This window comes from Vanessa cardui, chromosome 13 (genome assembly GCF_905220365.1).
Source record: "Vanessa cardui chromosome 13, ilVanCard2.1, whole genome shotgun sequence".
NCBI classification, from domain to species: Eukaryota; Metazoa; Arthropoda; class Insecta; order Lepidoptera; family Nymphalidae; genus Vanessa; species Vanessa cardui.
Window position 1 is genome coordinate 4,769,684 of NC_061135.1, and position 27,649 is coordinate 4,797,332.

Genomic DNA, 27,649 nt, shown 5'->3' on the forward strand with positions numbered 1-27,649 from the left:
ATTCAGAATTGATGTAAAATATTTAAGTTTCATTTTTAAAAATCAACATTTTGGCGCTTCAGCTCTTCTCCATTTGAGCTAGCGAGATTAATTCTATATGATGGAATAATTATCAATGGTATGTTTCTATTGTTTAATACCATAGAACCTAGATAATCTATATATATTTGGTCTGCTACGTTTCAAATGTTAGGTAACGTAATAAACGATTCGAATACAGAATGTACTAAATTGCGAAATGTCTCCTTATTAATATATGTATTAATGCTTATGAGAAATTTACTTTCCTTTTCTTCTAGAACAAAATAACATTTAAAATCAAATAATGTTATGAATGATTGATGCTTTTAATTAAGAATACGTAGCAAATCGTTTATATAAGCTATTAATTAAAAAATATTTTGTATATATTCTATGACATACATTGTCGCTAATATGGATAGTGGCTGCTAATTTTCATCTCAATTGTTTCAATTAAACTTTAAAATTCAGTTGCAAGTATTGATCATTCTAGAAAATGTAAGATAATTTCACATGAATTAAGGATAATATAATATGAGGAATTCTTCTTTATATTATGATATGTATTATGAAAAAGATAGACAAAGGAAGAGATAACTTACTTGGATAATTTACTTGGTGGTAGGGCTTTGTGCAAGTGCCCGTCTGGATAGGTACCACCCACTCATCAGTTATTCTACCGCCAAATAACAGTACTCAGTATTTTTGTGTTCCGGTTTGAAGGGTGAGTAAGCCAGTGTAACTACAGGCACAAGGGACATAGCATCTTAGTTCCCAAGGTTGGTGGTACATTGATGATGTAAGGAATAGTTAATATTTCTTTCAGCGTCATTGTCTATGGGTGTTGGTGACCACTTACCATCAGGTGGGCCATATGCTCGTCCGCCAACCTATAACATATAAAAAAAAAAAATAAATAAATAACGCAATGTATGCAGGCTGACTTACAGCACCGTTTGGAAGACAGGCGACGTATAACGCATCCGCACGTGGGCGAGCCCGCGGGCCGCTTCCACTCCGCTGAAGTGCCCGGCTTGTTACATCTGAGGGCAATTAGAATTTGAAACGTATTGAAAATATACGTCATACGATAAATCTATAGCTATAACTACAGACAACTACATTAGTCATGTATTAGACGCGGAAAATGTTTTTTAAACTATTGCAAGCATTAAGGTAAGGGATTTTTTAGTTATGTTGAATTTATCATTCCACACCACTCGACGAATGAGTATTGTGTACATAGGTTTTCATAATTACGCCACTCCGAGGTCCCGGGTTCGATTCCCGGCCAAGTCGATGTAGAAAAATTCATTAGTTTTCTACGTTATCTCTTTCTCAATCATCGGTTGAGATGGACGCGTTCTAACCTCTGGGCCACCTTAGCTCTTTATCATTTATTTAACTTCGTTCAGAGGTTGACTTACATTCCTTTGGGTATGATGTTACCAGTATGAAAGGGTAAACCGAGATGGCCCAGTGGTTAAAACACTTGAATCCTAACTGAAACTGCGGTTTAATCTCGAGCAGCGATCTTTGAGCTCTTAAGTGCTTATTTTGATTTATCTTGAGTTTCTTTACTCGGCAGCCAAAGAAGAATACATCGTGAGACTACCTTCATAAGCAGTGCAGTTGACTAAGCTGCGAGCCTTCTCCTCTATATGAGAAGGTTTTAGCAATAGTAGGAATACAAAATTAGTGGACTCAGATCATAGTAAGATGATCTTAAACTAAGAATATTGACATTAATGTCATTTTTAAATTAATACGGCGTGAATGTAATCCGGAATATCTATTGATACGTCTTCTTTATCTTATGACAACATTCAACAGACAACAATAAAGCAGATTTTAATCTAAAAAATCATAAAAAAGACATCGTAAAACTGATCATATTACCTTATGACCTAATTACATCAAATCATTATACTTATTTCACATCTATAAAAAAATAAAAAAAACTATTTCGTATCTGTAAGTGTCACTTTATAGTTAATTTGCGAAAAACCTTACAAAACGAAAATAATGTAACGAAATCGAATAACTATCCAATAAAGCAATACCGCCGACTAACAATCTAAAAAAATCCTTGAAAGGACTAACTTGTATTAATCGAAATGTTCGAGCATTTAAGCATCCCTGAGAGAGATCGGTCAGATTAAACGTTTGAAGCGGTAGGCGTGTTCATATTGTTATTTAAAAGGCTTTAACCCATTAACTGCTGGTATCGCGGTTAAATCGTCACGAACACTTGCGAAACTCTATAGCTGCCACCACCACCGCCGTTTGACTGGCCATCCGTCTCGCAGTCTATTCATTACCACCAGTTAAAATGTATTGTCGATAAATATTAATTTTATTACCATCAATGTTATCTATTGGAAATAAATCTGTTGTGACCTTTTTGTAACTCTTGAATGCTGAGTGGATCGAATATCAATGATTTTTTTTATTATGATCGTAACATAATATATTTTATGAGTAATTAATGTGTTACTTTTGTATGGCTAAGATACCACTCCTTACATATACTAATACAAAATATAAATACTTAGTATTGTTTTGTTGCTGTTTAAAGGGGACTCAGAGAGACTACAGATACGAGAACATACTCCTTAGTTCATAAGATTGGCAGCGCATTGGCAATATAAGATACGGTTAATATTTCTTACAGCGCCAATTTCTATGAGCGTTTGTGACAACTCGACATGTTGACCTTAGCCCGTCCGCCTGACAATTATATTAAAAAAAAAACAAATGAACTCACTTATGAATGAAACAACAATGATCAAGGCCTTGATTCTTTATGCCACTGAAAATACGAACGATTTTATAACGCGTTACGTCGCTCTGTCAAAAACCGGTATGCACATCATGTCAAATCAAAAACCATCAAAATAAATTTAGTTTAAGTAAATAATAATAATTTGATAAAAAAGACCTGTTAAGTTTCTTTCGCCGATTCTTCTCAGGTCAGGTGTTTCTTTTTCCGAACCGGTGGTTGTATTTTATGTGACCATCAATAAGTAGCAGTAAGTGTAATGCTTTTAAATTTTATAAAGGAATCTGAATTTCAGTTGAGTCTAAAATTGAAAGCATAATATGATAATTTTTTTATTATTGATGACAGAAGCACCCATTAAAGTCATGGTGATCTGTATATTGTATATATGTAATTCTGAATTAATTTTACCTTCAATATAAAAAAAAACTGAAATCCTTTCATCTTAAAACATCATTTCAAAAAAATAAAAAACGACTACTCACACTCTAGAACATCATTTCTTTAAAAAAACGACTACTAATTTGAAATGAGTATATTTGAACATGTTTGATGGAAGTAAAATGCTATCGAGAATGGAAAACCATCAATCGTTTACAAACGATACGTACTATAACTGAACTATAGCTATAAATATATGACAAGAAAGGGTCGGTTTGTCTATCAAGCGCTTGTAATTACCTTTCTCGGCGCACGCGGCGAATTCCCGATGTCACGCCATATGTCCCTGAAGTGGGGACGGACTGGGGAACTGTAATTAATCGTATCGTGTTTTCTTGACGTCTCTGGAAGTTTCTCGAAGAATTGCGCTACATCACCTTCGTTGGATAATTGGAGCTAAGGTAAGTTGGTTAAACATAGTATTGTTTTTGTAATACATAGTATCTTAGATACGTGAATTGTAACAACATGTTTTTTTCTTTAACTCTCAGCTTTATATTCGTTATAAATGCAATTATTCAAACTTATATTTGTTTTTTTAATTCATTCGGTATTTTAAATAACAATTTTATTTCGTGTTATTTAATTATTCTTAAGCAGTCTAAATTTATTTAATTGTGCCCTTTATTTAATATATGTGTACAGCGTATTCCTTTCAACCCATGACACATTTATACGCGCTTTTCTAACATGATAGGAGTGGGTTTAAGTTTAGTTTTATTTACTTTAAAACGTGTAAACATCTAATCTAATATGATATGAGATACAAAGACTACTATATCTATATAATTAGAACTTATAATATGATTGTCAATTTGGACATCCATTCAAACAATTTCCTAAAAACATAACAACTGTTACAGTAGTCGAAAACAAATTGCATCAATGTGTTACACCTGAGGTACGAAATAAAAACATAGCTAACTACTGTCAAAATAGCAGCCACGTACGTGACAAATATGCGTGTAATTTATATAGCGATACGTCATCGAAATCCGGCCCTGGCATGTCCTCTACACCCCATCGCTTAATGTCTGAAGGACATGTCTTGTGTTTCTTAACGGTGCGGTCATAGTGTTTTTCGTATAAACGATCTTTGAGTAATGACTGCGTATTAAAGGCTATTTTTTTAATTAATTTCGATAGACATACACGTTTTTTAAAGGGATTGCAATTTAAAATGCTTTATAATCATTTATCACAATTTATCTATCATATTGAGTTAATGTTGTGCGTAAAAATTGCAAGAATTTAAAGACTATAAATATGTTATGAACATTTATAATTTTCTGCTATCTGTCAGTTTAAACATTGCACCTTCATAATTCAATTACATTGACATATTCATTCATAAGTTACTTACTTAACTTGCTTCTGACTTCCAAAGTAATACTAATGTATTTAATAGAAGCAAGTTTTTAATAGCCGGTTAGGAAGCTTTTTTTCCTTGCCTACTGGCAAGAGATACTCTCTTCTTCCTCTATTCAATGCAAAGTGCTTGTCTCTATTTTATAATATTAAATAAATAATAAATAAATAAATAAATATGAGACAACATCACATACATTACTCTGATCCCAATGTAAATAGCTAATGCACTTGTGTTATGGAAAATCAGAAATAACGACGGTATCACAAACACCCAGACCCAAGACAACATAGAAAACTACATTGAATCGGCCGGGAATCGAACCCGGGACCTCGGAGTGGCGTAATATTAAATGTATGAATTAAAAAAAAAACCCATTAGGAAAATCTCAAGGCCCAACTATTCGAGGCTAAGCCGCTTCGCTTTCCGCTCGAGCACGAGAGCGGGCTCACCCCAAGTGGCAGCGTGTTTTCCACCTGACTCGATTTACTCAGTGACAGCGATGCCCCGTTTTTCTTCGACTTTCCTCGTGTCGTGCTAAATTGTGCGGAAGCTCTCACGTCCGTGCGTCCACAAAGATTTCTTGTAGATAAATCTATGTATATCACTATGATGTGAAGAACTATACGTAGTAATCGTTGTAGGATTTTTTTTATTGTTATCATAGTTTGGTTTAAAAATTAATTTAAAAAATTGTTACTATAATTACGACGCTAAGATAGGAAGTGTAACTTTCGGCAAATTGATTTGATTTTATTATCGTTTTAAATGATTGAAAAACGCTGTGGATTTTTATCTTTTATCTTGATTTTAAAAAATATAACTGTACTCGACAAACCTACTGCTCTCTTGAGGTAATGGGTTGGAGCTTAATTCGTCACTTTGTTATTACCAATTCCTTGATTAACGAAAAACATGAGGTATCATTTCATTTAGCACATGGTTTTGTGCATGTGTGTATCAACGCTGACCACGAGTTGAATTATTTACACAAATTAAACATATGAAATATAAAAACTCATTTGTTTTGCCCGGATTCTATTTCTCGTAAAGTCGGTCATCGTAGTTAATAATTTAGCGGCGTAGAGGAATACCTAAGTTTGAATCAAGCTCTTAAAATTAAGTATTAAATTTTCTAATAAAAAGTCGTAAGTTATAAGAATCTCTATCGTGATTCTGTCACGAATTCCGATAAGAATTTCGAACCAGATATCTATGCTCAGATGTTGATCTCGGTGTACTTCATCTCAAGAGGGGACCAGTGACGTGACAGGAATGCGATCCAGACGCCGGAAACGTTCAAAATACCGGACACTCACTGATATCTTCCGTTGAGTTCTGAGATTTCATTACGAGAGTTCATATTGTTTACGTTGAAATTATACAGAACCTTCAATTAGTTTTGTTCAAAGGGGATCTAATTACGTAATCTTTTTTGTTAATGTATATTATTTATTTCAGTCTATATCTATACATATAATAAAATTGGAGTGTCTGTTTTTAATATTAGAATATCCTTTTTTTACTCAACGCATATAAATAGTCAGTCTGTCAGTTTGTTCCGGCTAATCTCTGGAACGGCTGGACCGATTCTGACGGGACTGATTCTGATTTTTTTTGTTATATTCAAAAGCGTACAAGGTTGCGGGCATAGCTAGTTGCTAATATATTTACGATGTTTTTCTTAAACGGATCGATGGAATAATTATATTAAAAAGTAATTTTGATGGACGCAAGTTTAATTACGTGGAATTATGTTTTAGTTCCTGAGATATAACTAATATTCTATATTGAAACATTTTAATTTTCATAAAAATAAATTCTTGTATTACATACTATATCAGTATCTGTATATTATCTACGTATACCATATTATATGTTTTATTATATAACAATTAAATAATTTACTAAATAAATAGTACTCATATTAATATGCTCTAACAATAATTATTTTATTGACTTTATTAGGTTTTAACATTCATAAATTTAGCCACGGTTAAATTCATAATGGAGGCATTTAAATAAAATATAAAGATTTGGGTGAAAATTGCATCACGAATATGTTTGACCTTACATTGTTATTGAACTGTAAAATAATTATTTAGATTTTATCCAACACCGACAAATCTAAGAAAATATTAATATGGCATTTATCTCGTATATATGCAAGTGATAAATCTCACTAAATATATATAAGCTTAACATAATATAATACAAAGTCGATTACCGCTGTCTTTCCCTATGTATGCTTTGATCTTTAAAATTACGCAATAGATTTGGATGCGGTTTTTTTAATGGATGGACAATATAATAAAAATCGCTGATAATTTTAGAGGTTTCTAATGTGATTTCCAAAGGCCATATTTACATTTCCAAAAAATAAATGGTAAATTCTATATTTTTATAGCACGAATAATTTCTAATTTTAATATACAATAGCAAGTAAAGAGACTCTCGTCATTATTACACTTTACATAATTGTATTTATATATTACCCACAATAAGAGTTGGTGTTATATTTTTAAAGAATTATGACAATTGTATAAAGTATATTAGCAAGTTAGTAAAGTATATTAGTACTAGGTTCATACTGTGCGGAGATCGCGAACAGCGAAGCAGCAGAAAAACTTCGTAGAGAAACACACAGAAAGCATGATAAGCATTCCAGAGTTCCACTTAACTTTATTGATTGACCCTTCCGAAAGGGGGTCGAAGTTTTTCAGAGGGCATTAGATCCGCTTCATTGGACCGCAATTAAAAGGGAAGTGCTGATATCGAGTTAGCTCTGGATTTAACTTGGATTATTGACTTTACTGTTTGTTGACAATATTGGTTTGGATTTCGCAGAAGATAGTTTGAGAGAGAGAAAGAACATACAACTCAGTAATATATAATTTTTATTTCGTGTATTGATTGATTGAGCCGAGATGGCCCAGTGGTTAGAACGCGTGCATCTTAACCGATGATTGCGGGTTCTAGCCCAGGCAAGTACCACATCGAGAGGAAACTTGCATGCGTCTAATTTCATTAAAATTCTGCCACATGTGCTTTCCACCAAGCCCCAGTGGAACAGCATGGTGTAATATGTTCCAAAACCTTTTCCTCATAGGGAGAGTAGGCCTTAGCCAAGTAGTGGCAGCAATTTTTTGTTCTGGCCTTAGGCTTAAGTCCTGGTGGCCATTAGCCCAGCAGTGGGAAATTTACAGGCTGTTACTTTACTTTACTTTACTTTCAGCTTATTGAAGTCAATTAAAATATTATTATTATATATATTAAACAAAATACGGACTAACCTTTCACCTTGTTGCAAATAAATTATATCTTAAGCCGCGGACACACGGAGAAAGGTGAATTTGCTGAGCCTTAGGCAATGCTCAGTATTATTATAGTCATTAAGACTAACGACACTAAAACAACATAAAAGTATTGTATCAGGATTTAATCTTTCATTTCAAGTAAAGGAACGTAACACACTTTGATAATACATTTGAGTAAAGTGATTATATTTATGTCTAAGGGTGTGGACACATGGTGAAAGTTCGCATTCGCTAAGCCTCGAGGCTACATCCTACGCTGATGGGGTAATGAGCGCAAATGATAATACAACGATAATAAATTGTAAATTGTATGTTTATTAATAACTACAATATTTACTCGTTTATCTTTTTTATTAAAATATATTTTTCAGCTTTTAAGTTATTTTTGTAAGCGATGTATCGATCTTAAGGTAAAATTAAAAGCTATTTTACCATGCAGGGTTTTTTAAGCATCTAATAAGGATATTGTAATAAAGTAAATCGTAAAGATTTGTCTTAGCCCAGGGTGAAGAGGGGGAACACCCGAGCAGCATTCGTTGGTACCTGGGAGATGGCGATGTGCAACTCCTGGACCATAGATGAGGCTAAGAAGGCCTCTTAAAATTATTTTTTTTTGACTAGAAAATATGTCAGATGACCGCTTCCAGGCGCTTATAATGTTTATGATTACATTTCATTGCAAGTATAACGTACTTACAAAATAGTATAATATATTATAATTAATTTACACTGTTTTAAAATTAAAAAAAAAAAACACATTTTTTTTTCGTTTGTGATATTAATAGTCATAAAAATCGTACGTATATCATTTTTGATTTATATGTAACAAAATATTTTGTCAAGAAAATTTAATATACTCTAGTTGCTATGAAATAATTAACTGTTGATACGATTCTTCAGAAGCCGATGCACCTAACAGATATTCTACTATTAAGAAGTCTTATGCAGTCATTCTAAGTTCGGCTGTGTTAGTAAGTTAAGAGGTAAGGAACATATTTTGTTATTGTATATGTACACTGACGGTTAAATAAATTACCTGATGCTAAGTGGTCGACACCACCTATAAACATAGACGGTGTTAAACTAACACAGAAAAATGAAATGATAACAATTTATTCGTACAATACTTGTGTCGTTTGAGGACCAGCTAGTCCGGTTCTTCTTTAAATAAAGACGATTTATAGGCTTCAAGTGACAGTATCGATTTTATATCGGCAGTCGGAATAGACGCACCCAGTACATCACCCACGAGCGCGGTGGACAAGCGATAGCCATTAACGATTTATAGCCAGCAGATAGCTATCATTACGTCTCGTCTGTGGATTATGTTGTTTGAATGCGTTATTACCTCAGTCCTAATGCTAATCTGCTAACAGGACACGAGGAACTTGGTTCGGGACTTCGTTTTGATACAAGATGTGTAAATGATCATATCCTTTGACTTTGCTAGTCTGTAATTATTAATACTAATATTGTTCATCCGTAACTCTGACTGCTTTTTTTGCTTTCACGGTCAAGCAGCTGACCTAAATTTAATGAATTTTGATACGAAGCAAACTTGAATCTTAAGAACAGATGACACAAGTACAGGACATTGTACAGGTAAAAAAAATCGGTAGTTTTCATAATTAGATGGAGTATATTTTTGGGAAATGATATTTTGTTCCTATTTTTGCCACGGTGACAGTCGAATTCATTGGCTGATTAGCTAGTCACATATTCTCTTATTCATAATCCAATGGGATTTCTAAACCGTCCTGATCAGAAAACTTTAAATATGTGACACAATACACAGTGTTAATTTCCAGATGAAGGAAGGTCATAATTTTTTGAAGGAAATTCCTATAACATTTAAAGATTTCGACTTTCTGTTTCGCACTCATGATCTCAGGATTCACGCCTATACAGCGATTAACTAGATCAACGAGTAAGCTATATATTTGTACAATAGATGATTTAGTAAATTATAAAAAAAATATTTTGTATTATAATACAAAAATAACAAAATAAAAATAATTAAAGGGTTGTGAACGCAGCCTAATTAAGTTATCCATTGAAACATAAACATGCCTTATTATTTTTAGAGTAGCTTTACTGATTAAAACTCGCGTCGGCATTTATTAATATCGCCGATAAATTTTCGAATAGTTTATTTTGATAATAAAATCTGATTCTCGGAAAGGATTTTGATGTAAATAAATATTTGATAATGATGATAATTTCAGCACTCTAAAAATTTTATGAGTGCTATTGATTCGTTTGTTTAACTTGAATTTGTTTCCTAGTAAGTTTTCTATACAAATATCACGAGAATGTTAGTAGTATGGTACACAATGTCGCTTCACTAGATCTACCTCCAGCATAACTCAACGGAGAATCGAAGCTGAAACCACCCAGTGACAGGGCGCCGCCGGCAGCGCACCACAATGGCGATTGTTCAGTACGCGATACCTCCTCCTTACCAACCCTCGTTATTTATAAGCAACAATTATGTACCTCTGAAATGTATAAGCATATCTTATCGCCTCAGAACAGAGGCCTGTGGAAGTGCTGTAAGGCTACTGTCGCTATTATAAACGAGTGCGAGTCGGTTGAGTACGCTTCTGTTATAAGTCAGCTTATAGTACATTCATATTTTATTTTGCTGTGTTTTATAAAATGGGTAAATACAATTACATACACAATTGTAATTACATATGTAATAGGTACACATAGGTAGGAATTATGAATGATTCCAATACATCTTTATCCAGTGGTGATCACTTTTAATCAGGTTATCCAATATAAGGTATATTGGATAACATTCATTCAAATAAATAAATATCAGACAACATCACATACATTACTCTGATCTCAATCTAAGCAGCTAAAGCACTTGTGTTATGGAAAATTAGAAGTAACGACGGTACCACAAACACCCAGACCCAAGACAACATAGAAAACTAATGATAATCTACATTGACTCGGCCGGGAATCGAACCCGGGACCTCGGAGTGGCGTACCCATGAAAACCGGTGTACGACCACGGAGGTAGGTGAAATGGATAGAAATTTTTAATATTAAAATAACCTCAACTATTGGAAGTGTTTTGTAATTTACAATAAGTAGCTATATTGTATCCAACAACAACAGCAGCCTGTAATTTCCCACTACTGAGCTAAAGGCCTCCTCTCCCTTTGAGGAGAAGGTTTGGAACATATTCCACCACGCTGTTCCAATGCGGGTTGGTGGAATACACATGTGGCAGAATTTCTATGAAATTTGTCACATGCAGGTTTCCTCACGATGTTTTCCTTCACCGCTGAACACGAGATGAATTATAAAGACAAATTAAGCACATGAATCAGCGGTGCTTGCGTGGGTTTGAACCCGCAATCATCGGTTAAGATGCACGCGTTCTAACCACTGAGCCATCTCGACTCCCAATTTTATCCAATTTTTATCGGTTCGTTTGATCAACTTGTGTGCAGCATATTAATTTAAAAGACCATAATAGCATTTCCAATGAAGCGGTTCCGCTGAGGTTATAAAGCATAAATAAGTCTTGAATACATTGAGACGGTATGTCTCGCTCGAGGTTAAAGTATGAGTATTTCTAATCGGACTATACTATCAGTTTAACCGAACATATTAACTCGTGGAAAACTTTAAAATTTGCCATGCAGGTAAATATTTGGACATGATAACGGAATATACAGGATCTTAAATTCGAACCACTGATTATACTAATAAAGAAACAGCCTGTATATTTCTCATTGTTGGGCAAAGGCCACTTCTTTGATTTTGAATAGAATAAGGTTTGAAATTGAACCCATGCTGCAAATGAGAGATCGTGGCCTCCAATGCAGAAGAATTGAATTGTCACTTTGAATTTCGTCAAATTAAACAAACTTATTTTTAAATATTTATTTGTTCCTTTTCTATTACATATTTTTAATATGAGTAAATATTATTTCCTACATGTAGTGTAACATCTAAAGATGATACTGAATCAATTATAATATAACATTTAACTATGTAAAAAGGATTTTTCAAACATATAAACATTTTTCCTAAAAATGTCAGTAATATTGCATTATTTTTTAATAAATAATTATATAATAATAACATGAACGAATGCTAAATTATGAACCAACTATTTATACAACTTCGATACATGGTGATGCATTTTTTAGTTTTTGCAGGTGCTTTATTATCTATGCGCGAATATTATCGCCATCAGGCGGTAAAGTAATTTTTGAAAAAAAAAAAAAACTATCGATGGTATAATTCGTATACGATACGATATACACAGCAATTAAAGAACATTGTAATAAATATAATTGACAGTGATCAATTATTAAATGCCATATTTATATAAAAAGAAGATCCGCATTTTAATATCGAAATAATTTGTCACAATATAACATAATTGAACCATCGAATAACAACAACAACAACAGCCTGTAAATTCCCACTGCTGGGCTAAAGGCCTCCTCTCCCTTTGAGGAGAAGGTTTGGAACATATTCCACCACGCTGTTTCAATGCGGGTTGGTGGAATACACATATGGCAGAATTTCTATGAAATTTGTCACATGCAGATTTCCTCACGATGTTTTCCTTCACCGCTGAGATGAATTATAAAGACAAATTAAGCACATGAATCAGCGGTGCTTGCCTGGGTTTGAACCCGCAATCATCGGTTAAGGTGCACGCGTTCTAACCACTGGGCCATCTCGACTCGATATTGAACCATCGAATAACATAAAATACGAACAGGATGCGCGCAATCATCGTACGAAGGACACGGGCGAAATAATCGCTTTTATTTAATGTCAATATCGATTTTAGAGTTATAGAAAAAATATCGAAAATATCATTGACAAAAAAATAATGACGAAAATCATGATTATCAGTTCTGTTATTACGACTGATTACTGTCGACAATGGCAGAAGTAACCATTTTATTGTGGCCTTCGTCGCTCCTTTCTTGATTAATAAAAGCAGATAATTAAGGGGACTCGTCTCAACGAGTCTCGGGTCATTTTATATTTGTCATCGAAAGGTTATACAGCAAAACACGTCTGACAATCCATGATGGGAATACAAAAGATTACCTCGTATGTCAGAGGCGTCACGTTCTAAGATGATTGTCTATAATTAGAGGCGCGTATTAAATAAATTAAAAGTTAGATTTGGTAGCGGATGTTGGTATGTCAATGTCAAAATTGTCATGTATTGAACATATTATTTGGTGGATGTAATTATTCGTCGTATTGAGATGACCTCAGCTGCCATACGGAATTTAATTCGAAGCAATGTTCATTACATTTTGATCAAAAATAACATAATTGGTCATCGAGATTGGCCAGCGACTTTGATCATTGACGCTTTAAGATAATTCTTAGTTATTATCGACAATTAATACTGTGATAAATATAGAAGGTTGACTAATAAAAACATATACGTATATGTAATAGGTATGTTTTATTTATGTACGTTTCTCGAATGGTAAACATGAAAAACAAATGAAAGATAAAAATAGTCATAGGTAAATTGTATAAGATGCTGATAAACATGTAAAAGGTACCCTTCGAACAATTAAATTCTTAACCACGTATAATGTGGTAGAGAAGCATGTCCAAAAAGTCGTCAAGTTCTGTCAAATCTTCAGAATAAATAGCAAGCAATTACTTGTCGTTATTTGATTGAAATTATTTTAAAATATAGGCACATCTAACGCGAATATTGCTCTATACGTGTCAGATTTCTAATCGTGTAATAAATTTTTATATCCTAAATCAGCGACGATTCAGCCCAGCGAAACTTTCCAAGATATACGACAAACAATTCGTTTCAGTTTGAAAAAAAAAATAATCAATTAGAATCGAATGGACATCACTAATTACTCGCCATAGTAACGTTCTTAAACAGTAAACGGAGCCGATGTATCGATTAAAAGAAATTGACACAACACGATCAAAGGCGGCATCCGATTCGAAATATTTCAATAAAACCGATTGACTAATAATGAACAAGTCAGCGATCGGAGCGATCTGTCGTGAGAACTTCAAGCTGTTAGCTACGACTTTTACAACTCTTCCACTGTGGCTATAAAACAAGCGTTTATTGAAAACATTAAATTACAAAAAACGAATATTCCAAATATAAATAAGACATGTGAATCATGACGAGAAGATCATTTAGATAATGTTTTGATTAGACAAAAGTCTAGAAGGAAGAAATCTATATGAAACCACCGAAAAGAAACCGCTATGTATTTGTATATTATGCATATGCAAGTTGCATATATTTTGGGATATTTCGATTGGTTATCTTGTCTTACCATCATTTTCGTGGCCACACACCTAAGCGCGACTTTTACAACTGATACACTGAGAAGAAATCCACCTATTTCGGATTCGTCACGCAATTTGTCAATCAATTCACCGTCACCGCTCTATACGTCGTCTGTAGTCCATTAAATGTCAATTTTGTTGGAAAAAATCCGTCTTTACGTTTGCCGCTCGCATATTAATTCCTATAAAATTAATAGCGATGACAAATCCATTAATTCGAATTGCTCTTAACTGGTTCCTTAATTTCGACGGGTATTACGAAGATGGTCATCAATTTTGATGTTATTCGGCTTTATGTATTTTCTAAGTGGAAATTTTATTTTTATTTGAGATATGCAATTGTTGCATATTTCAAGGCCTCGCTATATATAAATTAGAAGCGACATTTAATGGCATGCTTGCTTTTACTTTTAAATACAACGAATAATGTTATATTCTATATGATACTTATATAATAGTGATATAATATATTATTTGCTTTGTCATATTCTTTTAAAATCATAGTCGTATGAAGCCTCCAGCGACAAACAAATCGATTAAACACGTAACCAACACGACTCGAATTGAAGCAATTAAAACATTCTGTAGACGTCAGTTGAAGCTACAAATTGTGCGTGGATAAAGGTTTTATTGGCCGAGCCATTAATATTTATTTCATTGCTGTTCCTAAAACCTTAAAAAGTTAGAATTTTAGTTTGACCCCATTTTATGGCAATTTATTTAGATTTTTATGTATAGGACCTAAAATTTGATATGTTACTCAAGCGCAGTAGCTGTCGTAAAGCAATATTTGACTTACAAAATTATGCAGAATTTAAATTTAATTACTTAAATTAAAACAAAAAAGAATTTATTTTGACCGAATTGGATCAAACATCTCGTGACCTCTACAATCTCGCAAAACTGGAGACAGATCAGAGAGAACTCGAAAGAAGATTTATATACGTTTTAGGTTCAAATAATATGTCATCATATCACTTTAGTAAGAACACAGACGAGATCAAACGTCTGTGTGTGGAATACAAACAATTTCAAAGCGTCTTCCGAAAGTACAGCCATGTCAATGTACCAGATACTCGTATAAGACGTGTAATTGTCCCTATCTCTACCATCTTTTTAGACAATGCGTGCTCAGTTGTTTATTTCCACGCGTCTATTGTTGTGTCCACCTACCGGAAAATTACAAAGAAAACCTTTATATACTTTATATAACCGTCCATTGTCTCCTGTAATCACTGTATTGCACTGCCTATTGGTCAGTCTTACTGAGCAATTGTAAACGACAAAATCATCAAGCATGACATCCGTGTGGAAGGTAATATACAAAGCGTAAAGTAATATGGACGAATATAACCAGTATTACAAAAAGGTTTCTTACAATTAACTGTCATATCGCTAGGCTGTGTGTTATGTGCGCTGAAGCTGATATTCACAACGTTTTTATTTGTTGGTTCTATTTTTAATTTCAAACGATTCTCGACTTTATTACGGTAGCATAGAGGATATCAGGTGTTTCAGTGATGTGTTGTGTGATTTGCCTTCATGTTAGTGTCAGTCGTCATGGTTTGTTAGTCGCGTGTTGCTTCAACGTTCTTGGAGGTTGCAAAATCTGTCGCACTCATGTGATGGTTAAGTTAAGCTCTCACTAAATTGGACTCATTTAAAAAAACTGTATGGAATAATAAGAGATTTTAAAATTAACTCGAAGAAAATACAAGAAGTAATTATTTGTAAAAGGAAACTATAGCGTTGTCATCATTATAATATAATTACTTTATTATTATTTAACATAATCTAATTTATATGATGATTCTTAAAATATTGCCAGAAGTGTATGAGATTCATCTCGTAACGGAAAGTGCATATTTTATTGCAATATTGAGGTATCAAGCACCAGTGGATTTTGACAATTTAATAATCTTCAATTATATCTAATGCGTTTCATCTATATGAAATCGATTTTGACTATATACACGAATTTTCAGAAGATGTTTTGTTATAGGATTATCTTTTATTCGTAGATCAGCTCAATATTATGTACATATACCGGAGCATCTTTAAAAATATATAATCTTATTTAAAACATTTCCTATACTACAAATAAGTATTTAATCTCGTAAAATTCATAATATAATAATTTCAATCTTAAAACGAAATGTCACAGGTAATTTTAAATCCAATCCAACATTCCTGTGTAAATCCACGAAGTATTCCAGTAATCCTCTTCAAAGAATGGAATTTGACGAAAAAAGTGGACAGATCTCCCCAAGGCGGGAGAGTGTAGGCAGTTATTATGCAAATCTGTAGCCATCGCCGAGGGGACGAACTTGAGATATGAGATAGTGGGCTTACATCACAACAAATGTATTCGGTATTAAAATTATTCTACCAGAAATATTTAGAATCGTTTATAAATATTGTGATAAATACATAGTACCTACTTACCTGTATTTAAGATTGTATTAGGCTGAGTAGCCAATGACATTTTGCGATAGGTCGTGCAGCAATTTACAAATTAAAAAAAAAGAAACTTGAAGACCCTTGAGATGAGTTTAAATATAAAAAAGCACATTCCTGAACGCAACTATGTATCTTTCTTCGTGATAAAACTTGTCATTTATATAATTTCAGTATTTTACAATCCATTTTATATTTTTGAAATATTTTTCTAATTTCATAATGATACACAAACGTTGTTTCACTATTAATTTGCGGCTGGGATGCATTCACCATGTATTCCAACCCTATAATTTATTTTTAAGGGCGGTGACGGAATGTCAAAAATTTTGCTTCGAAATGTGACTAGTTCGGCCTCGAAACGAAAAATTATACAAAGTCTAAATGACGTACGCCCGAGGACATCGGAGTCGGTCGGTTAGAAGCCCCTTTTATATTTAGTACTATACGTGCTAAGTTGAATATATTAAGAATTGTATTATTTTTTATGGCTTCACGTTTGCCTTTCTGACGACTTAACAGATCAACAGGTTTTGTACAATAATTGAAACAACTCTGAATTGTTTGGAACGGGGTACACTTCAGATTCGGGATACATTTTTATTGTTTAATAAAGCATATTTGTATTACTATCTTCCATAGCTTGTAAGAATTGGTTGTAATAATATTTGAATAATATCCTGAAAATGCCATAAAAAGAGATTAATTTTGAATGATAAAATTTATAATACTACTTTCTAATTCACAAGGCAATGCAACACGCAACGAAGCAGAGAAAGGTAATACACCTAGTGTCTAATAAAAATGGCCACATAATTTCAAATCTTGTACGACCGCTAGTCGCAACGTGCTGTGACCGTTCCGGCGCGCGCGCATCTGAATTATTCATCGTTGGACGTACGTAATTAAATGTCTTGCGGTGTAAAAAGCGCTGACACCTTCCTGTGGGATATCTTGGGGTACCTCGATGGCAATAAACGCAAAGGTAGACGAAGATGGTAAGGCGAATGTACTGTGAAATATATATGGCTTTGTTCAATTATATTAATCATTCGTTTGTAATCGACAATCGTATTTCTGTAATACTAAATATTAATAGTAACTAATTTAGGAATTATAAGAAGTAAATATATATGTTGTTAATTAAATTCAAATAAAGTTCTTATTTTAAAATTGATATATGAAAATAGTTTGAAGTAATAGGTACCAAATATTTTCTCACTAACATCGATATCAGGAATATTTGTGGTAATGAATTCTTGTAATCGATTAAGTTGGATTAAATAAACGAAATTATATATATCCGTCTTTTGTCCTTAAAATACTCAAGTTAAATTAACTTGGTGCTTAGCAGAATATGCTTGATAGAACTAAAAAAAAATTATAGAAAGATACGAAGTACGTTTGCGCTATAATTACTTTGTCGAGGTAAATGCAGCGCGTGAGTTATCTAAATGTCAAGTACAGACGATATTTCCTTCCTAATTATACTTATGTTTTTTATTCTGTATTAGAAAATCGTTGTTTGTTCTTTTGTTTTGAATTTATTGAAGTGAAACTTGTTTGGTTGTGATGAGGTTAATAATTCCAGGTCGGATTTTAGTCAACGCTGTATAGTACGTTACATGTAGCATCGGCAAAATTCGTAAAACCGATCATATCCGAATTAAGTACGCCATCCCAAATTATCAATATTTATTTCTAATGTGAATATGATCCTTACACAAACGTAAAATCGTGTAATATCATACGATCTATTATATTCGTCAATTTGATTTGATTTGCTTTCTCAGGTTGAATTGACGCGAGAATCTATAGCGACGATTAGCGTCGAATGGCGCGATGGGGAGCTATTTCTATTGGTTTTGTAAATCGGCAGTAATCAGTTTTACGAATTTGTCGATACTACATCTAAGTTGTGTCGTACTATACATAGATTGATTTTTTTTATAAGACGTTTTTGAAATAATTCTCATCGAGGTTGAGACTCAAATAATAGTTTGATTACTTTTAAGATTGATATCTACGTATTTTGTTTTCGTACATTTCTTGTTTTCATCCAATATTTTTTGTATATCAACATATTACTTTATATTGAAAAACGTACTAACAAAGGCTCTAACAACTAACTACTAACAAAGGCGTATTTAATCTATACATGAAATTCTAATTATGTGATATAGATTTTTATTGATATATATACTTATATTGTTTTTTTTTTTAATATTCCAAGATTTGTTAAAAGTTTATGCCTGTTATTACATTGGGTTTCTGAATCTGGAATGAGAGCTGTCTACTAAATCTTCGCTAAACTAATTATTAATGGCTGCATTTAAAAAGTTAGGAGACGTGTAATTACAATAACTGATCCGCGGATTATACTGGACGGCCTGTAATCTTTTGCAATTTTCGTTTAATCGTTCCCCTTTGAGTAACCATTATATCGAGACCCGTATCACCTTATTTTCCTTGTAATCACTTAAAGCAGTCGGAGTCCCTCGAGGGATATACTGGGACCATTTTATTTCGGTTTGACATAACGATACCTCGAGACATTTGGACTTATGTGATAATACTAGGGCGAGTTGAAGAAATTTGATAATTCGAGGTTAGGAAAACGATCGTTTTAATAATAAACTCGGTTTGAAAATTATTAGAGAACAGCGAACATGTGGAGATTCTATTCGTCATTTAGTTTTATTTAAGTCAAAGTTATGGGAAGTATAAAAATTATCTTTAAAAATAAATTAATTAATACACGATTTATTTTAAAACATAAGTTTCGCTGAAGTTTAATCGTTTTATTTTTTTTGTCATTTTGTATAAATTGGATCGAAAATTGAACTTTTATTTAAATAAAACATCGCTTCCATGTTTTTTTTGTTCTCAAAGGTAAGCAAGCTCACCATTTATCACCCGCCCGTCAAAATCTAATTGTCCTGCCTCGCTAACCACGGCATTGTGACCGTAATTATGCCCTTATATTTTTCACAAAGAATTAAATCGACTTAGAGATTTTTTGTTGCTCGCATTTAAAGGCCAATTTGATAGAAATTCCATTTTTTTTATTTAATTTTATGGTAGTTACATGTTTTACACATTGAAGAACTTGATTTACAAATACCTGCATCTTTATTTATACTCTTATCCTCTTGTAAAATTACTTGTTTTGATAAATTAAGAAACATTATGATTTGTTTCAGATATGCAATACAGAGTTTTCATATTAGATACATGTGGGTACTACCTACCCATGCTACCTTATTTTGAACATATGCGGTTAATCGCTTTATCTATAATGGGTCAAGAAATTTCACTCCAATTTTTAAGGCGCTCAGGTAAAAACTCTAATTTCATAGATAAATTGTTATCCATTTTATAAAATTACATGGGTTTAATGTTTTACAACGTAACAATAGGCGTTCCTAATATACAGACTCCATTTGGGGGTTGAACCCGCAACCGCAGAAGGCTGATACTAATAATTAGGGAGCTACCATGAATTCTGAAATTATTATTATTTATAGGAAGTTCGCTCACTCATAAATCATGACAAAATTCATAGTCAAAGTGAAAGGGTTTATAATGTTATGCAAAAGAAGTTTAATTATGATATTATGTTAAACTTGTAGCTTAAGTTATGCACACTTACTTACCTACTTTTGACATGATATTTCAAAATAAATAATATAATTTAAAATAATAATATTATATATTCTATTTGGTGGTAGGGATCTGTGCAAACCATTCTGGGTAGGTACCATCCACTCATCAGTTATTCTACCGCCAAATAACAGTACTCAGTATTGTTGTGTTCGGGTTTGAAGGGTGAGTGAGCCAGTGTAAATACAGGCACAAGGGACACAACATCTTAGATCCCAAGGCTGGTGGCACATTGACGATGTACTGAAAACTTAAAATTTCTTACAGCGTCATTGTTTATGGGTGATGGTGACCACTTACCATCAGATGGCACAAATGCTCGTCTGCCAACCTATACCATAAAAAAATAAAAAAAAAATAGTGAAAAAACGTGATGAATATATTGCTAAATATGAAATAAGGTTTATCCCTCAATAAAAATACATATGCGGTAGTTTTTTGTTGTTGTAATAAAAAAAAACTAGATTTAAATTTGTGTTTTAACTTTACGCAGTAGATGAAAACGTAGAATATTACGTCTACGTAACGTTATCGTTTGTATTATTTCTTGGACCTCGAACATTAATGACGATCAGAATCTCATTTGATGTCGGGATTGTTGTTGTTATCAATCACTCGGTGTGGGATGACTCTAATTATAGGGATTAAGGGAGGCTCGGGTCCCAGGTAATAGTTTCTATCGGCCCTTTTAATAGATCCAAAAACGGTATAGACCATTCGCTGGAAATAGAAGAGTTTTTAATTGGTCGCGTTTAGTGATTAGGTAATTTATTTTCTAATAAAATCGTTTTTAACAAACGTTTTATATATAACATCCAACTGGTATATCTAAGTTCCAAAATGTTATATATTAATTTGACAACAAACTATGTTTTGTACAAATGGAATCGAAATGGTATAATAATCAAATACAGCTTACTCTATAATGAAAGCAAATGAAAGAGAGGTTCGTGGAAGACCCGGATGGAACAGAGCCTTCGCTATATATTATGTATTTATATACATATGTAATGATAGACCAAATGAAATAAATTAACAAAAGCAAAAGAAAGTGGAAAAGAAGGAAAGGCCATAATGCTTTTTCCATGCGAGATTTCTTCCAGTTCACTATACTGTAAGCCGCAAAAGGACTTCATTCAATAACCATTTGTTATTTATATATTTAACGCCGATTATACCATGCTCTCGCAATTAATATATATGACGAACATGGGCAGTGATATTTACTAAAGACTCGTTTATTTGTTAAACTTTAGCATTTCAATAGCGAAAACTGTACAGTTGGATTATACCTATTTTAGGAGTACAATTATCTATTTAGCATATTCGAAAACAATACCGCTTAAGCACAGATAAAAAAGTAATATAGAATATTATAAATAAATAAATACACGTATTTGAAACCGAATTAACATAATGAAGTATGTTGTTATCAAAATTAAAAACAAAAAAAAAACGATATCTGAAAGGGAAAACTGTTATTTCGCGGTCACTATACTTACGAACGCGCCTTGACGGCTGTTATTTAATTAAACATAATTTTACGAATCTTTTAAGCCTCCACGCACTACCCGTTACAAACGCTACGTTTTTAATCTGTATTAATATTATAAGTGTGAAAGTAACTTTGTCTGTCTGCCTGTCTGCTCGTTCTTTCACGACCAAACCGAATTTGATTAAAGGAAATTACAGAGCTACTTTTATTTGCCTGACGCATGACAACCAAACCCTAGGACACGAGCAAAGCCACCTGTGACTTCTAGATCATTATATTTCCGTGTGATTCGTAAGATTATGAGTATTATTTTATGAATTCAGTTACTTAAAAAAAAAACATTCATTTACAAAATTTGTAGAAGTTTTCTCAAATAGACATAAATATTAGCTTATTATTTTGAAATTGTTTTATTTATATATTATATTAATTAATTTAAATATATTAGTACTCGAATTAAGTGTAAATATTAAAAATACGGTATATTTTATATCTGCACCGTATTCGCCGTTAATGAGTGGTGGCTCAAACTTTTCCTACGGCGAGCGATTACTCGATTATTAATTGGGCGTAAACGCCGGTACGGGATCCGTTCTAAAAGATTGAGGTCTAATTTCGTTGATTACTCGTGTAAAGTTTTTACAAATGTCTGTATATGATTTATACATGGAAACGCAATGTATGTGCTTTAAAATTTCTCGCTTCACTTCAATCAATATTTTACTAAAAACTATTCATTCCATTGTTATTATATATTATGTCGAAATTTATCACTAAAAAAGTCAACAAAATATTTTATTATTCGAATATATAAATGATAAAATCTATGTATTATTAATAAAAAAACAGACTCGTCCGTGCATCATCACTACTGATTCCATCTCAAACTAAAATTATATTTTAAAAACCGAACACATTAAATCACAAAGCACCCCAAACTAATTGCTTCGGGCTGTCAATAGCGATTATAAAACATCTAAAAATAATGATGACAAAACGTTAGCGACTACATGCGGTTACCAAAAAGCTTTCATAGCCCCTACCAAAATAGAAGGCAAATTGACAGATGACAAATATGACCGTTAACACTACGGTCACGGCACCCACTCGACCAGCATACCTTGGTCTTCGAAAGACTAAAGAAAATACACATCAGCATTAAGATAGACATACAAATAATGAAATGAAAGGTCAAGACGGTGTGGACGGTGATAGTAAATATTTCTACTGAGCTATATGTGATAAAATACATCAAGACATTGTCGTTATAACAAGATAGATGGGAACTGATGTCGGTAACACATTCCTTTGAACAACGAGATTAGAACAGATGAATGTTTTGTATACATTCGATGTCAGACATGTACAGAATTAAGGTCTGTTGTCTGTGAATAGTTTGGGAACGAAGGTGAAAATCTAATAAAAAATGATAATCAAAGCAAAGGTAATATAATAAACAGCTTACTACATGAAGGATATATTAATTAACTATTAGTATCGAAAGAATGATAATGAATAAAATAGATTTATTCCATTCATTAGGGTAGTTTATTTTTTGTGAGGTACATTTTTCGTAATAAAATTACTTAGTTAAAAATATGTTAGGCTTCTTTTTTCAAAAATTAGATATATAAACAAACCCCTAAGTGTAGTAGAAAGTTAACCTTTTTTTCATTGTTATATTTAATCTGTAGCAGCGTCCAGACATAAAGGAGTTGGATGTATAAAGGCAGCAACAATTGAGACAAAGGGCAAAAAGGTTGACCCTTCAGAGTGCATGGGTGTGGCGGGCTTAAATTTTCGCATTGACAGCCGAAACGGCCCTTAGGGACGGTCGAGACTTGCTTTTAGTGCCTTTATTCGTTATGGTTAATGCGGCAAGTAGTTTACGAGCTGTACTGTTATTTGCGACCTTAAAGGGCAAGAGGAGTAAGTAGAATAATATTGAGTAATACGTGTAATAAAAGGGCTGTTCCAACAAGAAATTTTTGTTCCTTTGTGTTTCATCACTTAGAAATTTACAAATGACAATTCATCAATATTCTTATATTTTTTACTTGTTGAATGATTTGTAATGTATAAACAACTTGATCTTAATGTCTTAGATTTTTTTAACGTGTTTTTGTGAACGTCCGTCTCAAATATTATGAGTTATATTTATCACGGTAGCGTCACAATCACATCTACACCTTCAAATTAGATAGGAGAATATAAAGCAATTACGGTCCAATGACTATTTAGATTAATATCGTCGATTGTAAAGAACTTATAAGTCGACCAATCAGAGCCGTCAAAATGTCTGTTTGACGCGTCAACTATGAAATGGGATTGGCTATCAATCAAAAGTTGTACGAAAATTAGGCGCATTGTTCAGTGTTGCCGCTCCCTTACAAATGAGGTACCTTTAAATCACAAACATCGTGTTTTGACTCGAGAATTTTTGAGTCACGACTCATTGCTATTGAATTTTATACAAAATTGATGCCTCGAAATACCTTTATTGTGTATCCGTGATGAAATGTATTCAAATTTTTAATTAATTTAAATTTTTCGATTTACTTAAAATCCGTAATATATTCTTTTGATTTATTTATAATAAGACCTAAACGCAATAATTTATGAAATATTATACAAAACAAAGTATGCAAGTATAATATCAACAAATCAAAGTTTTAAAATATTTGATATACAGTGTTGCTATATCGACTTTTGGGTAAAATATTCACCAAGATGTAAAATTATTTTTCTATAAAAACTAAATACATACATAGCTCAACTGTATGCTGCAACAGTAGCTACATTGGAAGTTACAAGTTCTATTCTGAATCTTTGAAAGAAACCCTTTTGTAGGAGAATATTATTAATAACTACAAAATTTAACTTTGAAACACAATTTTTTCTTCTTTATTCATTTGTAATATTTCAGTAACACATTCAATAGTGTTGCAAGCTATATATAGTATCGTTTTTGACGTCGAGCCCAAATATCAGTTTATCGAATTTCCACTAGACAGCACCCTACACGTGAAGACAATGCTCTTAATGAACATGTCAATATTGCTTAGCGCACGACACTCGCTAATGCGCTATGAGATATCGATAATATGCTTTATCGGAGTACATACATACCAACACTTATAGGTTATATATTGTAGCGAGCCCGGCTGTGCGTTGCCATGGTTACCTTATACATTGATGTATGATAACTTTTAATCAAAAACCTTTGACTTTATTCTCATTAAAAAATCTCGGGACAATGGAAAGTGTCGTAAGAAAATTTGCATAATTCCATTGTAGGATTGGGTTGATGCCTGGTAACAAGTACATGCAGGCACATGTTAAATCGATTTTTTTAATGAAATATACTAAACAAATACAATCTAATAAGTTGTTGTGGTTTTTGGTGACATTACCCTTAGTCCACGCACACTACGACATCTTCTGAGCACGAGCGTCACTCAATAATGCGCGCCAATAAAATATCTTACGTTGAAGGAAGCGCATTCTATACAAATACTGGATATCAAAACATTAGTTACTTTACAACTTTTATAATGAATGAGAAAGAAAATAAACTAAATGTTTTATTTGCACTCTAAATCTATCTCTTTAATTATGTATTTAGTCAGTAAAGAAGATTATTGTCAAATTGTAACAAAATGGTAAACCAATCAAAATACAACTGCACTGAGCTGGGTCACAATAAAAAAAAAACAAAAAAGAAGTACGTAATCACGATCATCCCAAGTCTTATAAACGTAATTAACTCAAAAACCCAAATAACTCGTATATCAGCGCTGCTCTATGATTTACGAGGTCAATTTGGCCCCCAAGTACATCCAAGCCAGTGGACAGAGAGCCTATCTGATCAAACGGGCCATAAATAATGCTTGGACTGTATTTATCATCGCACGACCAAATATAAGTTGTGGGACCATTTATGATTAAGAAAAATTGTCTCGTCTGAGTAAATAACGAACGGTAACTGACAAAGTATTTTCCAGATAAGATATAAGTTTCTTCTGACATAATAATTGTATGTTATGGTCAAAACTATTTCCTGGTCAATTAATTTGGGCGTTTACTTGGCCATGTATGGCTATGGCTGGTATGGCTACGTGAGAGCCTGTAGGTACCAACTACTATTAGATATTTTATGTATTATTATTACGGGTATTGTTATATTTCGGTTTGAAAAGTACTGGCGCAGTCACAGGCACTTCTGTAAGACCAAGTTTGGCATATTGTTGTTAGGAATAGTTAGCAATTGTTTCGACGCCAATGTCTATGGAGTCGTTCACCATTTACCACGAGATATTCCGTTTGCTCGTCTGCCAACGAATGTCTTAAATGTTTAAGTTAAGTTAGACTATCTAGCTTGGTTTAGGGACTTGTTATAAGGACCGTCAGAAAATTATTGGGGGTTTTCAGTATATACACACTATCGCAATATCAACAACAATTTATACATATAATTTAACTATTTTTTTGCAGGAAGTGAAATGAGAAAAAAAGCATAGATGATGGTCAGTGGCCATCTTCGTCCAAAGTCGTATACAACAAATAGTGTCCTCGTACAGCTTAGTGAGAAGAACTAGAAGAGCTGGTGGTAACCACTTGATGGTCGGCGCAAATTCCTGTAACGAATAAATCTATGTACGTAATATAGTAAATCTGATATCCTGAAATCAGCTGAAAATCTTACAGACATATAAGTGGGATTGTAGTGAGTAAACGTTTTAAGTAGTCATATCTCTATTATTACTTCAGAAATAATAAAATTAATGTGTCTTATATTTGGTTATGTTCTATGAGAACTGTCTAGTATAAACTACTTACAAAAAATAAATCGTCTATTAAGGAAGTGTACAAACAAAAATTAAATAACTAAACCATATTAATATATAATATGATAGTGTTTCAATTGACCATCAATAAGAAAGTGTAATACTTCTATATTGAATAAAGTTATTTGAGTTTGAGCTGAGTTTACCACATATATTTTGTACTAATAGACGCCCGCGGCATCACTCATCTTTTCGGTTGTTGGTTGTCATGTGTCAGACAAAAAAAAGTAGCATATATCCTTTCTTGGAGCTCAAGTTTGCTTTACACCACATTTCATCAAATTATTAAATACTACTAATAATTATTGTATGTCAGTTATATTATTACTTGAACGTGGAGTTTTTGTACCAGTTCCTTTAAATAACACAACACGCCGCCGAATTAAGTGCAGACGCGGTTAGTCACGTAAAAACAAGCAATTTATAACTAATTATTAAATTTAATTTAGTCGACAGTACGCATCAACTTATTTTAAGTAATTAATTGTTTCTTGTACATTATTTCCTGGAATTATTTTACAATAATAGCCTATTTTTTATTATTATTATTTACATGAATAATAATCCTATTGTTTAGCTCTCAGAAGGATGACAAATATGAAGATAGGTGTTTCGAATTTGTACATCATTATTGATGCTTATATTATAAATGCGATAGAAAATTTGACAGTCTGGCTGTCTATGTTGTTTTCACAGTTAATAATTCGATTAATAATGATTCGATTTTGAAGAAATTTGGCAGCTTGCTCAGCTTGAACCCCAATTAAAGCTACTGTTTTATACCTAATACCAGACAACCCCCCTAAGAACTAGCGCGCACTGGTAACTTTTGCCACGGTGACTGTTTCGTCACTCTTGTCGAGTCCATGAATATGTATGGAGGTGCGCGCACATTACGACGTGACATTTGTGTCTGCA